Source organism: Panthera uncia (assembly GCF_023721935.1).
Source record: "Panthera uncia isolate 11264 chromosome A3 unlocalized genomic scaffold, Puncia_PCG_1.0 HiC_scaffold_11, whole genome shotgun sequence".
NCBI lineage: Eukaryota > Metazoa > Chordata > Mammalia > Carnivora > Felidae > Panthera > Panthera uncia.
Genome location: NW_026057578.1, coordinates 14,540,610 through 14,554,389, shown reverse-complemented (window position 1 = coordinate 14,554,389; position 13,780 = coordinate 14,540,610).

The window sequence follows — 13,780 nt, the reverse complement described above, 5'->3', positions numbered from 1 at the left end:
CAGATGAGGCTCAGAGGCTAAATGATATGCTAAGGTCTGGAGGGTTAGAGCTGGGATTTGGACCTAATGAGGCTGACCCAAAGCCTGTGGTTTTTGCTCCTGCACAGGAGCTACAGAGTGAGGCAGGCCAGGTCGGGATCAGGACGGCAGAGACTATGGCCAAGTGGGGAGGCTCTATCTTTGGCGGGGGGTGGGGGGGGGCAGCGTCGATCAGTCCTTTCCAACGCTGCAGGAATGGGAGTTCCTGAGAAGCCAGATTATCACCGAGAATCCAGATTTCCGTGTGGATTCTCCCAATGCTGAAATCCTACCAATTCCAAGAACTAGAAAAGTCAGTGAGAACCCAAGAAAGCATGTCACAGAGGATTAGAATTTAAGAGAGACTGGGAATGACATTGTGTCCAATCCCTTTGTTTCATATATGTGGAAACTGAGGCCCTGGGAAGGTCCAGAACCAAGTTAGGCCAAGTGTCATATACAGCTTGTCTCTTCCTCTGCATCCCAGCTGGGAGGCTGGAGAGGCTCCTGGGGGCTCAGGCTCCACCGGGTAAATAAAGGATGGAAGCTCTGGGACCGAGGCAATTGCCTTGGGACTGGGGCTGAGCCGGGTGTATGTGTCCTTTTAATTCTGTGATACACCCCCCTCCTGTCCCCTGCCAGCACCCCCCTCCCCGCCCCCACTCCAGCCCCCCCCTCCCTAGCAGGCACGCACATACCCTCCCCTTCAGCCTTCAGGTCCTGTGGTGGATTCCTTGGGCAGCAGAAGTTATTAAAGACTCTGCCCCGAAGGATTTCTCTCCCCCAGAGTGATTCTGACACAGAAAATTACAAACCCACCTGCAGGGGTGGGGAGATACAGTTTTAATTTGTAAAAAAAACAAAGAAAGAAAGAAAGAACCCCCCCCCCCACGTGCTGTGGTCCTGGAGTCTGGGGGCTGGGGTTGGGGGCAACTTGGGGAGGCTCCTCGAGCCTACAGCCTACAGCACCTGCCTACAGCAGGTGTAGCACCGTTAAGGGAGAAGGGCTCTGGGAGGGGCTCAGCAGGGTCACTGGGCAGATTCTGCCCAGACAGATGGGGCCAGTAGGAGGGGAACTGCTCGTCCATTCCTACCCCCCTATCCCTGGGGCTCTCTGCCTCTCTCCCTGCAGACTGGCACATCCCACTGGGCTTAGGCGCCCAGTTAGTTCCCAGACTCTGCCTCCCTCCAGGGCTCTGCCCACCCCACCTGCAGTCCCTGCCTGTCCCTCTACCCCCCTCCCCGCGGTCTGCCTGCTCCCTACCCACCCACCTCCTTCCTTCCCCTGGCAATTCTATCTCCCCCTGTTCTCTTTCGAACAAGTGTTATTTTGGCTAATTATGAAAATCATACCTGTGCAATGCACAGCCCCCATCTAAGCAATAAACATGAAAATAAGACCACCTGTAAGCCTTCCCACTACCCCCACCAACCACAAGTTACAGGTCCTTCCAGACTTTGTTTTCTGTGCCAAAACTATTTTTTTAACCTGGGCTATTATTACATACACTATGTTGTATGCAGCCATTTTTGCCTAGAGGTATACAGTGGGCGTCTCTCCATGCCGATAAATAATAGATCGGCAACATGCTTTTTAAGTGCTGCATAGGATTCCGTGTAGGGCTGAGCCTGATTCACCTAAGGATGCCATATAGAGGGACTTTTATGCGGCTTCTCTCTTTCCTTTTCCTCTGGAGTCCCTACCTGCTTCCCCCCTTTGCCTCTCCTCATTCTGCCCCCACCTCCTCTCCCATTTTCACCTCCAGGGTCCCACCCTCCTTTCTCCTCTCCTGCCCCCATTCCCTCCAAGCCCTCACCCGGTGGAGGGGTGGAGGGGTGGAGGGGTGGAGGGGATCGTCGGTGTTTAATGCCTGCTCCCCCGTGTCAGACAGGCGCTGGCTCATTAGTGCGCCTGTCCCCCCAAGTGAGGCAGGCAGGAGCCACAGTGGCAGCGGAGAGGCCTAATTGAATGTAACTAATTATTCACTCCCTTAAATGGGCCTGGGAGGGACAGAATTACTCACTCTGAACTGGGGAGACAGGGAACTGGCCGGCCGGCAAACAAATCCCGAGGCCTGTGGAGCCAGCTCTCTGTGGAATACTAATTAGGCAGGAGCGACAGGATACAATCAGGAACAGAGCGCCTCTCCTGTCCCCCCCCCCCCCCCCCCCCCCCCCCCCCCCCCCGCCCGGGAAGCTGAGGGCAAACCTTGTGCGAATATAACCACAGGCCTGGTCACCCTGGACCCCAGGGAAGGGTTAATGTGAGGAGGCGGGCTGGGGATGAAATGTTGGGGCTGGAGGCAGGCAGGGGGGCTAATTGGTAATAAGGAGGGAGGCAGGCAGGGAGCTAATTCGTTGTAAGGAGAGAGGCAGGAGGGCACAGCAGATGGGGCCTGCGGGGGACATGCTGGGCTGGGGTGGGTGGTAGGGTGGCAAGACATCTCAGTCCCCGCCCAGAGCTGAGGGGACTGGCTGGGTCTCAGGAAGGTCCCCTCTCCTCCCCAGCGCCACCAGGGCCAGATGCTGTGCTAGAGCCTGAAACCCACCATTCTCACCGCAGCAGGTGGGTCAGCAGCCTCCTCCTCTCCAGTGAGGAAAACAGGTTCAGAGAGGGGAGGGGTTCGTCCTGGCTCTGAGCCCCAGCTCTGTCCCCACCCAGCTACGAAGCCCCAGGTCCTGACCCCTAGAATGACCCAGGCCTCATCCCTGACCAATTACATAAAGTGTCCGTGGGCTGGGGGTGTGATGCTGGTAGTTTAGGGATCGGTATTTTTTTCAGAGCTTCCTGGTGATTCTAACATTTGACCGGGAACTGAAGACCACTGGCTCTGACCTTAGTTCACTACCAGAGTCTCTGCTCGGCAGTTTTGAATTTTTGTGAATTTGTGCCCTTTGTGGCTTCCCTTCCTTTAGTCACGTCTGTCCTCTCATCCTGCTGGTCCCATGTGACCCCCAAGCCCTAGCCATACCTGTCACCAGTTTCCTGACCCCCAGGAGCAGGAAGGATGGGGGCAGGAAGGACTGTGTGGCTTGGGCTGATAAAGGTGGCTTGGGTTGGAGAGGAAGGAGAAGGAACAGGACTGGATGTGGCCCCAGGGGAATCTGAGCTGCACCATTCCGGGCTGTTCCTTGAGATCAGAAAGGAGAGATCAGTTAGGGACTGTGCAGCAGTGGAAAGAGGGGGCGAATCAGGCTATGGAGAGGTGCAGAAAGAGGCGAGTGTGCATGCACCTGTGCGTGTGCGTGTGTGTGCACGCGGGCACTGGAATCATGATTCTGCCTACCATTTATATGCCAGGCACCTCTCACATATCATGTCATTTGGTCCTGACGACAACCCTTTGAGGGAATATTACTTATCCTTACACAGGATCAAGGTGAGGCTCAGAAAGGTTGAGTTAGCGGTCCAAGGGAACACAGGACACCCAGTATCCAATTTCTGGCTCTCCTGGATTCCAAATCCCATGCTCCTTTCTTCCACGCTGCTGCGCTTTTGCTATTGCGTTTGTAATCTCTTTCTAGCAGGTGTCAGTGTGGGCGTGCTACTATTCTGCATGTGTGTGCATGCTTGTTAGATGTGTGTGTGTGTGTGTGTGTGTGTGTGTGTGTGTGTGTTCTCCCTTCTGAAAGGGGCTAGCTGTCAATAAGCTTCCCACTCCGTCCTAGCACAGGTGCCTCCTGCCGACCAGTGAGAGGAGGGAGGAGGGGGCAGCCGCTCCTGCTTCTGGATCCGCTTCCCTCAGTCAGCTCCAGTGCTCAGTGGGAGAAGGCCTCCCCTGGTGGCGGGGCCTGGTGAGGGGTGGAGAAAGGCCGGTCATCTTGCCAGCCAAGTGACAAATAGCCTTGTTTGTCACAAAGGTGGAGAGAGAGCCCTACTGGTTCTAAGACGGGGACATTCCCCCTTTCCCGTGCTTTCCTGCCACCCCTCACCCCTAGGTGGCAGGGAGAGAGATGGACGGTGGTCACACTAACCCCTCTCCATCCGCCCTCCCCGAGTGCGGGACACTTCATGGGAGCTTCACAGAGGGGCAGCAAATTTATGAGCCCAACACAGATTCCCCAATCACCTCGCCGGGCAATCCATCTTTCTGGAGCCAGGGACGAAATGAAATTATCGTGAAATAAATCTGTATAGATGATGGAGGTACTGATGGGGGCGGGGGCGGCAAAGAGTGTGAGTGGCAGAGGAAGCTGGGGCGCTGGTGGGGGGCCATTGGCAGCCACTCCCCCTTGGCTGAGACCCAGAGAAAGGACTCTGCTGACTTTCCTCCCTTTAAAATCTTTGACTGGGGGAGGGGGCTGTGTTCCATTTATGCCTCCAACTCTTCCTTCAACCACCCCCCCCCCCCCCCCGCATGATAGGATATGGGGCTGGATGCGGGGCCCTCAGATTTGTGATTGGGTCCCAAGTCACCCACACTTCCAGACTCCCAGAGTCAGAGAAAGGGGCAGGATCAACTGAACTGGACAGCTAGACCAGGGGGGGAGAGGGGAAGGATTGGGTCCAGGGTGAGGGGGTGGGGGTAACAGAATTAGGGTAGGACAGTGGTCCTGGGTAACCTCCACACCTTTCCTTACCCACCTGATGATCAATCAAAGGGTCTTGGGAGGGGCCGGTCCTTGGAGGCTCCCTGCTGAGCCAAGTGTTGACCCTTTCATATCTGGGAAGGAGGAGAGAGCCAGGGAAGGGACCAGCGCGTGGGGCCACTTGGAGAGCTTGAGGCAGCACCTCTCGGCCAACATGTTGGAAGTAGTTCAGTACTTTAACACCCTCTACAGCAGGACTGGTGTGTTTCACCTGAAAGTCAGTCTTGGCACAGGGCAAGGGTTGGGGCAGCGGGTCCCAAGAGCTCTGGTGCCCCATTTCCCTACCCTTTGGCCAGCAGTATCTGGTTCCCCGCCCCATCCCCCCCACCCCCAACACCTCGCATGACCTCTGGGCTTCAGGCCCAGTGAATCAGGGGATGGGCCCAGTGCCGAAGGGCACACAGGGACTTGCCAAGCCCAGAGTGCCTTCCTGCCTCCTGCTCCCAGCTCTCAGGGGACCCCCATCCACCCTGAGCACTGGGCTGGAAGTGGACGCAGCCAGCCGGCTGGGATGCGATCATCCGCTTCCTGAGCAAGGCCAGTCCTAGCCAGAGGGAAACAATGAGGACTGAGGCCCTGCTGGGGTCACCTGGCAGGACAGCCCTCCCCCCAGCTTGCCCCGGGTCTTACCTCCTTCGCCTCCTCTTCCCAGGAAGGGGCACGATGACTTTGGGGGATGAGAAGGGCCAGACAGCCAGACCATCAGCACCTACTGATGTTGCAAGCTTGGTGGGGGGCCGGCTGTGAGTGCCGCCCCGAGGTACACGGGAGCGAGGTGGGGGGGGGGGGCAGCCCGAAACAGACTCGCTCTGGAAATGAGATTTGCCTTGTTATCTGTGCTGGCTCAGGCCGAGGGCCTTGGGCATTAACTAACCCATCCACAGAGTTAAGAGGTGGGAGGGGCGGGGGGAGCTGAAATCGGCTGGAACGGACAGAGTGCCTGCTGGAGTGTGTGCATGCACCTGGGTGGTATGTATTTGTGTGTTTTTGCCTCCAAAACCGTGTGTATCTTCTTCATTAGGGTGGATGTCTTTTAAAAGGATGCGTGCAAGTGCTTTGCTTCCTGCCCTGTGTGTTGATATTTCTCTTTAGCGTGTGTGTGTGCACATACGTGCACAACTACACGCTCCTGGTGGCTTTGTTTGTACACGCCCCAGTCACGCTCCAGCCCCTTCAGAAGCCTGCAGGCCCAGACACAGACTAAGGGACAGACCCTGGTGGGCTGGGCATGCAGGGGGCCGTGTGGGGTGAGCCAGGCCCTAGAGGTGGCGTGGGCCTGGCAGGGGACAGAGGGGCCATCAGCGGAGAGGCCGCGAGAGAGCTGGCTGATTGAGGAAGGGGAATTAGAGAGGAGGCTTGCAGGGCCCTGCAGGGGGTGGGGGCTCCTGGCGACCTGGTTAGAGAGCAGGTGCAGCCAGGCTCACCTGAGTCATGGTAGGTAGCCTGGGGGCAGAGGGGGAACCCCGGGGATGGGAAGGGGCCGAACTTAAGCAGGGCCTGAATCTGAGGACCTTGAGGACAGGGGATAGGGGTCTCAGGGGAGGAGGGGACAGACAGTCTGTGCAGAGCAGACATCACCATCACCCCAGGAGCTGCCACCTGCCCAGAGCTCGCAGTGGGCCAGGCCGCAGGCTAAGCACCTGTCATTAGCTAGGTTCCCAAATGAAGAAACGGTGCCCAGAGAGGTGAGGGGACTTGCTTAAGGCAGCACAGCTACTAATCCAGGTCAACTTGACTTTAGGGCCCTCCTTTTTTTGTTTTGTTTTGTTTTGTTTTGTTTTGTTTTGTTTTGAGAGGGGGGGGAGGAGAGAGAGAGAGAGAGCAAGAGAGCGAGCAGGGCTAATTGAAGCAGGGCTTGAGTTCATGAATTGTGAGATCATGACCTGAGCCCAAGTCAGATGCTTAACCGACTGAGCTGCCCAGGTGCCCCCAGAGCTCTCCTTTTAACCTTTATGCCACTGTACCACCCCCAAGCCTTTTGCTGGATCACCTGCAGAAGAAGTCACAGGGGACAGATTGCAGGGATAGAAAAAGGGAGATTTAGGAATCAATCTGATCGGCAAAGCAGACTGACTGGGAGGTGGTGAACTGCCCATCACTGGAGGTATGCAAGGGGTGACTCACTGACAACGGGCTTCTTGCAGGATAGGAAACTGGCTTCCATTTTCTCTATCACTATAATATGGACTTGAGTCAGAGCTCCTGGGTTTGAATCCCGGCCCCACTGTTCACTTACTGTGTGACCTTGGGCAACCTGCTAGTCCCCTCTGTGCTTCAGTTTTCTCATGTTTAAAATGGAGAAGTGTGAGGGTTGAATGGGTAGTGCATGTGAAGTGCTTAGGACAGTGCCTGGCACATAGTAAGGACTCAATAAACTCTAGCATTATAGCGTCTGGGGCAGAGTGAGAAGGGATGGGTAGGTGTGGAGGGTCAGAGACTGCTGGTGGGAGGCATGGGACTTGAGGTGAGCAGAAAGCAAGGTGGAAATGCAGGTGTCAGCCCTGAGGCTTGAAGGGTTGAGTGGGGGTGCAGGTGACCCTCTGATGTCTAGGCTCAGTCTCCTCTGCTTTAGTCCAGACCTCCCATGTCCCTCCTGGCCACTGCTCCTCCTTCCTCCCTTCTCTTCCTGCCTAGTCTCTCCTCCTCCCTCATTAATCTGACCCCATCGCTGCCCTCATCCACAGCCCTCCATGGCTCCCCTTTGCCCATAGAAGTGGTTCCCCCAGTGCAGCAGGAGACCCCGGGAAGTTGAGGGATAACATCAGGTGGACCATGATCTGGTGTCCCCTGGGGACTTCCCAGTTCGCTTTCAATGCCAGGGAGGACATCTCAGTTTGGGGGCGGTTTGTCTTTCACACCTCTTGCCACGGAGACATCAGGCTCAGACTCAGAGCCATGCAAACAACTGCATCTGCTTGGAACTCAGGAACACGATGTTTGAAAGGTAGATTTCTCCAACCATTTCCTTCTTCTCAAAACACCTTCTCCTCTCGGCTTCTCACTCCACCCTTTCTCGGTTGCCTCCTGCTCACTGACCGCTCCTCCCCAGTCTCCCGTTTCGCTTTCTCCTCCTCAGCTGGCCCTCTAGAGCTGCTGTGTCAGTGGGTTCCACTTGGGGCCCCTTCTTGTCTGGGACTCTATCCAGTCCTGTGGCCTTAAACACCACCCGTGATGCCCCGATGCGTCTCTCCAGACTCAGAATTTTCCAGCTGCCTTTTGACGTCTCCACTTAGATGTCAACAGGTGTCTCTCCTGAGAAGTCCAAAATAGAGGCTTGAGGTACCCCCCAGGTCTGCCTGCCCTCCTGCCGGCTGTCGCAGGAGATGAGGAGATGGCTGAACACCCAGGAGTCATCCTTGGCTGCCCTCTCTTGCTTGCCTGCCCCATCCAATCGGTCGGCCACAACCGTCATTGTCACTGGTGAAACATATTCTGAAATACCGCTTCTCTTTATCGCTCCTTGCCCCGGTCCGAGCCATTATCACACTTTACTGCACATCGTAACCTCCACACCGGTCTCACTGCTGCCGCCTTGCACCCCAACAATCCACCACACCGGAGCAGCTTTCAAAAACATTAATCAGAGGGGGCACCTGGGTGGCTCAGTCAGTGAAGCGTCCGACTTCGGCTCAGGTTCACGATCTCACGGTTCACGAGTTCGAGCCCCACGTCAGGCTCTCTGCTGTCAGTGCGGCGCTCACCTCGGCTCCTCTGACCCCTTCTCTCTCTCTGCCCCTCCCCTGCTCCCTCTCTATCTCTCCCCAAAATAAAAAATAAACACTGGAAAAGAAACCCCATTAATTAGATTACATCACTCCACTGCTTAAAAGTCTCAAAGGGCATTTTCTGTGCTTACAACAAATCCAAGCTCTTTGCTCTGGTTTACAAGTCCCCACGTGACTGGGTCTTTTTGTCTGTCTCTCCCTCTTCATCCCGTCTGATTGCCCCCTTGCCCACTCTGTTCCAGTCACATGCGACTCAGTTCCGCCTTGTTCTCTCGTCCAGAATTCTCTTCCCCTTGATCTTCGCATGCCTGGTGCCTCCTCTCCCTCTAGCTATCTGCTTGAGGGCCACCTCCTCAGAGAGGCCCTCCCTGACCATCCAACGGCACAGTCACCCCCACACAGGACCACGTGTGCCTTTTATTATTTTATTTTATTATTTTTAATGATATTATTCATTATTCATAATGAATTTTGATTATTCATAATCAAAAATGATTTTATTTTATTTTTGAGAGAGAGAGAGAGAAAGAGAGAGGCGGGAAGGTGTAGAGAGAGAGGGAGTCAGAGGATCCGAAGCAGGCTTGGAGTTGACTGCAGAGAGTCCGATGCAGGGCTCAAACCCACGAACCTAGGCATCATGACCCCAGATGAAGTCAAAAGTGGTATGCTTGACTGACTGAGCCATCCAGGAGTCCCCTGTTTTTTCCACTTTTGACAGTGATATAAACATTCCTTTTGTGAAAAAAAAACAACAACTCATAAGCGACTTGTATCCAAAATACATAAAGAACTCTTACAACTTAACCATAAGGGACAAATACCACAATTTAAAAATGGGCAAAGGATTAAAAAAATTTTTTTTTCATGTTTATTTATTTGAGAGACAGCGAGACAGAGCACAAGCTGGGGAGGGCCAAAGAGAGAGGGAGACACAGAATCGGAAGCAGGCTCCAGGCTGCGAGCTGTCAGCACAGAGCCCCACGTGGGGCTCGAACTCACCGAGTGTGAGATCAGGACCTGAGCCAAAGTCAGACGCTTAACCCACTGAGCCACCCAGACGCCCCTAAAGATGAGCGAAGGATTTAAATAGACACTTCTCCCAAGGTGACATACAAATGGCCAACAAGCGCATGAAAAGATGCTCAACACCACCGGTCATTAGGGAAAATGCAAATCAAACCACAACGAGCTGCCACTTGACACGCATTAGAATTTAGCTGCAGGACGGCTGAAATGAAAACGACAGACAGTAACAAGCGCAGGCAAGGGTGCGGAACAATTGGAGTGCTCGCCCGTTGCCAGTGAAATTGCCAAATGGTGCAGCCACTTTGAGGGTCGTTGGGCAGTTCCTCTTCCTCAGAAAGTGAAACACGGGGTTACCGTGTGACCCAGCAATTCCACCCCTAGCTATATACCCAGGGGAACTGAAAGCAGACGCGGGCACAAAAACTTGCTCGTGAATGTCGGCAATAAAAAGGGATGGAGCCCTGATGCATGTTACAACGTGGATGAATCGTGAAACCAGTTTGCTGCTTGAAAACAGCCAGTCAGAAAAGGCCACATCCTGTATGACTCCATTCATATGAAATACCCAGAGTGGGTGAACAAAAGCAGAAAACAGATTAGCGGGGGCACCGGATGGGGAGTAACTGATAATGGGCACAGGATTTCTTGTGGGGGGTGTTGGACAGGTTCTGAAATCAGAGGGCAGCGACGGACGCCCAACCCTGTGAATATGCCGAAAACCACTGAATTGTATGCTTCAAAAGGGTGGATTTTATGCCATGTGAATGATAGCTCAATAAAACCATTATCTAATTAGAAACATCTTTAAAATATTTTTTTTTAGAGAGAGAGGGAGAGAGAGTGAAAGAGGGGGACAGAGGCAGAGGGAGAGAGAGAAAGAGTCTCAAGCAGGCTCCACACTCAGTGCAAAATCAAGAGATTGTGACCTGAGCCAAAGTCAAGAGTCACACACTCATCCGACCGAGCCACCCGGGTGCTTCAAAACTATTATTTAAAAAATAAAGCAAAACAAACAAACAAACAAAAACAGCGACCACTCGAAGAAAAAAGCCAACAGTAGGACAGACCCACATGGATCCGTGCAAAAGCACGGAACAGTGATTGAAGTTGGCTTAGAGGCTTAATAAGGATAAAGTCTAGACATTTCGGTTTAACATTCAAGGCTTAACTCCAGCTTCGTTCGCTGCTCTTTTCCTTAATCCGGCTACATCGGCTGCTCCCTATTTCTGGAACGCTTAGGAATCCTTCACGCTGCCTTGTCTTTGCAAATCTTGGCCCCTGGCCGGGATGTCTCCTCTTCTCTACCTGATTTAATTTGGTCCAGTCAGTATTGGTGGGACAGGTGATCAGGGGATCATTGTGCCTGGTGCTGGCGATAGAGACATTGCAGAGGAGCGGGACAGACACGGTGCGGGCCCTGGGCTGGTTCCCACACAGGACCAGGGAGGGAGACTGATGGGTATCTGGCAACGGCCAAGCTGGAAGGAGGATCTGGGAAGCCCGGAGTACCGAGACTGCAGGAATGCAGTGGAAGAAATGTAAGATGGCCTGAGAGACCCAGAGGGGACAAAGAGGGGCATTTCAGCTGAGGAGTTAGCCAGGCCAAGACTAAGGGGAAGAGGGTGGCAGGCGGAAGGAACAATCTGAGGGAAGGTCTGAAGCCAGAGCATGGCAGGTGGGAGGAATCAGCAGAAGGTGGACGTGGCTGGAACGTAGCCTGGGAAGCGGGGGTGGCAAGAAATGATCCTACAGAGAAAGCTGGGCCCTTGCAGGTCATGCTGGAGACGCTGGGCTTCTAATTTCAAGGCTCCGATTCCACACTACACAGGGTGATAGGCAGTTTTTTCAAATCACCGACCACCCCTGCCATTACTCGTCCATCTGTTCATTGTCTCTCCCCCTGCTGGAAAGGACGTAGACTCTGTGCTGTTCACTGCCACGTCCCCGACAGCTGGAACAGTGCCTGGCTCATGTAGTCACTCAATAAATACTCACTGAATACATGAATTGACGTGCCTGTCTCCTCTGCTTGACTGAGTTATTTAAAGTAAGGGGAGGGGCGCCTGGGTGGCTCAGCCGGTTAAGCGTCTGAATTCAGTTCAGGTCATGGTCTCACGGTTCGTGAGTTCGAGCCCTGCATCGGGCTCTGTGCTGACAGCTCAGAGCCTGGAGCCTGCTTCGGATTCTGTGTCCCCCCCCCCCACCTCTCCCCCACTTGTACTCTGTTTCTCTATCTCTCAAAGATAAACATTAAAAAAATTAAAAAAAAAAAGATTCTCTCTCTCTCCCTCTCCCTCTGCCCCCCCTCAAAAAAAAAAAAAAAACTTAAGAAAAAAAGTAAGGGAAGGGATGGATTCATCACTGTGCTCTTGGGGGCCTGACACAGAGCTTGGCATATACATTAACACATATTTACCACTAAGTCAGTGAATGAATGAATACCTCCCCCCGCTCCCAACATGGGCTACAAATTCCTGAAAGGCAGGGACTGCCCGATTTATATCCCCAGTGCCCGATACGTTGCCTGGCAGACATCAGACACTCAGTCAAAGTTTGTAGAACTAAACTAGAGTCTCCTCTGGATGGACATGATCCATAATCCTGGCGCCCAGGCAGGAAGGGGAGAGGCCCGGCTGGCAAAGGGTCTCAGGACCTGAGGGTCACAGGTGTGCCGACAGGATCAGCCTAGATGTGCAGGGTGGCCAGGGTGACCAGGAGCAGGGAGGAGGGCTTCCTGGGGCCAGAGGTGGTCTGAAACCCTTCTTCTGCTCATCGGTGTCCTAGCCCCGCCCTCCTCTGGAAACTGGCAGGCAGCGCCACCAATGAGGTGTGGGAGCCGCTGTGCGGGGCGGCGGTGGGCTGGGACAGATGGTAGGAGACCAGGAAACCCCCATGTTCTCCTCCATCTGTTACATTTAATTGACTTCCCGCAGAAAGAAAAAAAAAAAAAACAAACCAGTTGCAAGGATGAAATTGCTAATTAAAAGGCCCTCTGATTAGATAGACAAATATTTACCAATTATGTTTGACCCTGTCTGTCCCCCTTATGTCTGCAAACTCCCCCATCAGCACCACGGCCGCATGACACCCAGCTGGTGGCTCTCCCACCAATCCTTCTCCTGGGGCTGAGACGGGCGCCTGGCAAAAGAGGGTAGAAGGGAGACAAATACTGGCAAATAGTTGTTCAACAAACCCGGTGCCCACTGCGCGTTCGGGCTCAGGGCTGGGCCCCAGGGGACCAGAGCAGGATTTCCATGGACAGTCATTCGGATTGTGTGCTGCACAGAGCCTCGTCCCCGGGAAAGCGGGAGAGCGGGAGAGCGGGGCTCCATGTGTTAACCCGGATCTCCCGATGCCAGAGGAAGGGAGTTTTCCTTTTTCTTCTCACAATGGGTCATTAGCTTGGCAAGCCATATCCACACGTTCATGGATGGTGCCTACTTTTTCCTCATCCACACAGACTGGGCTAGTGGAAGCTCTGCAGAGATGAATATAATCCGGTTCCTGATCCCAGGGTTCCTGGGATAATGGCCGGGAAAAATAAGCCTATGATGAGTAAATAGTCATTTAACACATATTTGTTGAGAATCTTATGCTTGCTGAGCACTGTGTTAGGTGCTGGGGGAGAGGGAGATAAATAATCTCCATCTCCTGCCCTCCAGGAGCCCAGATGACTTGAAAGAGGTGGATACACACACCCGGGTCTGCCCTTCCTTTTTCCCTTCCCTTCCCTTCCCTTCCCTTCCCTTCCCTTCCCTTCCTTCTTTCCTTCCTTCCAAACAATCTGTAGGAATACCTGGGAAAGGAGAGTAATAGTTCTGGACTCACACTGCTCTATCGTATCCTGGCTGTGTGACCTTGGCCAAGTTACCTAACCTCTCTGTGCCTTAGGTTTCCTCTCTGTAAGTTGGAGATCATAATGGCAATGGCATCTTGGGGTTAATAGAGTGGTTAAATGATTTAATGCATGTAACTCAAGCCTGACACGTAGTAAGTCCTTGATAAAGGTTAGCTATTGTTATTATTATTATTATTATTATTATTATTTTTTTTTTTTTAAATTTTTTTTTTCAACGTTTTTTATTTATTTTTGGGACAGAGAGAGAGACAGAGCATGAACGGGGGAGGGGCAGAGAGAGAGGGAGACACAGAATCGGAAACAGGCTCCAGGCTCCGAGCCATCAGCCCAGAGCCTGACGCGGGGCTCGAACTCACGGACCGCGAGATCGTGACCTGGCTGAAGTCGGACGCTTAACCGACTGCGCCACCCAGGCGCCCCTTGTTATTATTATTTTTATTTTTAGTCTTATTGTGTGTTCCTCGGGAGCGTAGAGTTATACCGGTCCAGTTTTCTGCGTGTGGGGAACACACAGAGAGGAATCCATGAACACACACAGGCTCATATACACTCAGGCTGTGCT